The 3,242-nt window shown below is 46.6% G+C and overlaps 1 non-coding gene across 1 annotated transcript; it reads left to right on the top strand.

The window, feature by feature from the left end:
* The first annotated feature begins 2,474 nt into the window (after positions 1-2,474).
* LOC132369406 (small Cajal body-specific RNA 20) lies at positions 2,475-2,606 on the top strand. The gene has a single exon (XR_009504384.1). It is a non-coding gene; the product is annotated as a small Cajal body-specific RNA 20 (non-coding RNA).
* Positions 2,607-3,242: the final 636 nt, after the last annotated feature.

Genomic DNA, 3,242 nt, shown 5'->3' with positions numbered 1-3,242 from the left:
GAGGAGGGAGGAGTTCCTACAACCAGTGGGACCCACCCACGGTTAGGGGTCCAGCGGGAACAGGGGAGACCCAGGGGGAGACATGATGGGACATGGAGGAATGGAAGAGAATGTGGCCAGTGCTTTCCCTGTCCACTTAGGCACCTGGGAGCTGGTTGGGCTCCCAGGCCTAATCCTCTGCCCTCAGAGTCTCCCTCCTGCCATGCAGAGCCCAAGCCCCGCCCCTAGACCCCCACCCAGGGCCCCACCTCTACACTCGGAGACCCCCTCTGAGACCCCCTCCAACTGTGCTGGGCCTAAAGCCCACCCACACACCCTCACCCAGGCCCTTACCACCAAACTCCAGAGTCCCCCACTCTGCAGGCAGCCCCTTGAACGTGTTGCTTCTCCGCTTCTGGGTGGGTCCTAAGCAGAGGTCCTTCCCCCAAGGCCTTTTCTGGGTCCTGAGCCTAGGCTCCGAACCACGCTCAAATGTCACACCCCCTGCTTAGGTCCCGCCCGTAACCCTAACCCACCCTAAACCCCGCCCCTGCATAAGTTCCACCTCTGCCTAAACTCTGCCCCCCATAGCCAAGGTTTGTTTTTTTTCTTTTTTATAAATTTATTTTATTTATTTATTTTTGGCTGTGTTGTGTCTTTGTTGCTGCGCGTGGGCTTTCTCTACTTGGGGTGAACAGGGGGGCTACTCTTCATTGCGGTGTGCAGGCTTCTCATTGTGATGGCTTCTTTTGTTGCAGAGCACAGGCTCTAGGCACTCAGACTTCAGTAGTTGTGGCTCGCAGGCTCCAGAGCACAGGCTCAGTAGTTGTGGCACACAGGCTTAGTTACTCCGAAGCACATGGGATCTTCCCAGACCAGGGCTCGAACACATGTCCCCTGCATTGGCAGGTGGATTCTTAACCACTGCGCCACCAGGGAAGCCCTGTTTTTCTTTTTTCTTTTTTCCCCTTTTAGATTGATTGGGGTTCTGTTTTACCTTGTTGTTCATACATTTATATTTTTATTTTTTCTAGTAAATCTTTTATTTTTCTAATTTTATTTTTTATTTTATTTTATTTTTTAATTAATTAATTAATTATTTATTTTTTAAATTTTTGGCTGTGTTGGGTCTTCGTTTCTGTGTGAGGGCTTCCTCCAGCTGCGGCAAGTGGGGGCCACTCTTCATCGCGGTGCGTGGGCCTCTCACTATCGTGGTCTCTCTTGTTGTGGAGCACAGGCTCCAGACACACAGGCTCAGTAGTTGTGGCTCACTGGCCTAGTTGCTCCGCGGCATGTGGGGTCTTCCCAGACCAGGGCTCGAACCCGTGTCCCTTGCATTAGCAGGCAGATTCTCAACCACTGTGCCACCAGGGAAGCCCTCTAATTTTATTTTATTCTTTATACTTTGTTACTGTTCTGCTCCTTTTGGCTTGTCCCCCCCCTTTTTCTTCCATTTTTCTGTTGTGGTTTTGTTTTACCTTACTGCAGTTGTTTCAGCTATATATATTTTTTCCTAATATATTTTTAATCTTTCTAATTTTCTTTTGTTTTTTATTCTTTGTTATTGTACTGCTTTTTTTTTTTTTTTTTTTTTTTTGCCCCACCACGTGGCTTGCAGGATCTTGGTTCCCAGGCTGGAGGTCAGGCCTGAGCTCTTGTGGTGGGAGTTCCGAGTCCAAACCGCTGGACTAACAGAGAACCTCAGACCCCAGGGAATATTAATCAGGGTAAGGCCTCCCAGAGGTCCTCATCTCGGTACCAAGACCCAGCTCTATCCAACTGCCTGCAAACTCCAGTGCTGGATACCTCAGGCCAAACAACCAGTAAGAAAGGAATACAGCCCCACCCATCAAAAAAAAAAAAAAAAAAGAAATGACAAAAAAATATGTTACAGATGAAGCAGCAAGGTAAAAACCTAAAAGACCAAATAAATGAAGGTGAAATAGGCAACCTACCTGAAAAAGAATTCAGAGTGATGATAGTAAAGATGATCCAAAATCTTGGAAACAGAATGGAGAAAATACAAGAAACATTTAACAAGGATCTAGAAGAACTAAAGAACAAACAAACAGTGATGGACAACACAATAACTGAAATTAAAAATACTCTAGAAGGAATCAATAACAGAATAACGGAGGCAGAAGAAAGGAAAAATGACCTGGAAGATAAAAATAGTGATAACCACCACAGAGAAGAATAAAGAAAAAAGAATGAAAAGAACTGAGGACAGTCTCAGAGATATCTGGGACAACATTAAATGCCCCAACATTCGAATTATAGGGGTCCCAGAAGAAGAAGAGAAAAAGAAAGGGACTGAGAAAATATTTGAAGAGATTATGGTCAAAAACTTCCCTAACATGGAGAAGGAAATAGCCAATCAAGTCCAGGAAGCACAGAGAGTCCCATACAGGATAAAACCAAAGAGAAACATGCCGAGACACATACTAATTAAACTATCAAAAATTAAATACAAAGAAACAATATTAAAAACAGCGGGCCTCTCTCCCATAGAGCTGTGGGAGGTCCCTTTTCTCCTCAGCCAGGACTGGAGGCCAAGATCACCCCTTGAGGATCACTGTCAGGGCTGCCATGAGTGGGGCAGCCTTGTTTTCCTGCTTCAGACACCTGTAGTTGCTAGGAGCCCCAACTTGGTCTGTACCAAGTGTGCTGGCCTCACAGCCAGACGAGGGCCTGCTTTCCTTGGATCAGCTCTTGTGAGCCCCAAAAGTAGCTCGGCCCCCGCCTGCCCCACAGGCAGGGTCCCATACAGGATGGCGAGGCGGGGTGTGGTGAGGAAGAGCCGAGAGTGGGTGCTGGAGAAGAAGGAGCACCGCCAGCGGCAGGGCAAGGAGGTCTGACCTGACACTCAGTACACCGGCCGCAAGCGCAAGCCCCGCTTCTGAGCAGGCGGCCGCGTCCAGTGGGGCAGCTCAGGACCACACAGTTGTGAGCTGTGCCATCCAGCCCAGGCACTTGTTTCTGGAGGGTTTTCTATATTGAAGTGCCTACTTTATCAACTGACAAAAAGTGATTTAGAAAAGTTCTAAAAAGGTTTAAAGTTTTAAAAGTATTTTCTTCACTAAAAAAAGTTCTGAGAGCATCTTATTTTGTTCTAAAAGCAATAAACCACTTTCTGTGGAACTCCGGAAAAAAAAAAAAAAAAAGCAAGGGAAAATCAACAAATAACATAAAAGGGAATCCCCATAAAGTTAACAGCTGATCTTTCAGCAGAAACTCTGCAATCCAGAAGGGAGTAGCAGGAC

This window comes from Balaenoptera ricei, chromosome 7, assembly GCF_028023285.1.
Source record: "Balaenoptera ricei isolate mBalRic1 chromosome 7, mBalRic1.hap2, whole genome shotgun sequence".
NCBI classification, from domain to species: Eukaryota; Metazoa; Chordata; class Mammalia; order Artiodactyla; family Balaenopteridae; genus Balaenoptera; species Balaenoptera ricei.
The sequence above is the reverse complement of the archived record's forward strand: the minus strand, read 5'-3'. Positions and strand labels throughout refer to the sequence as shown.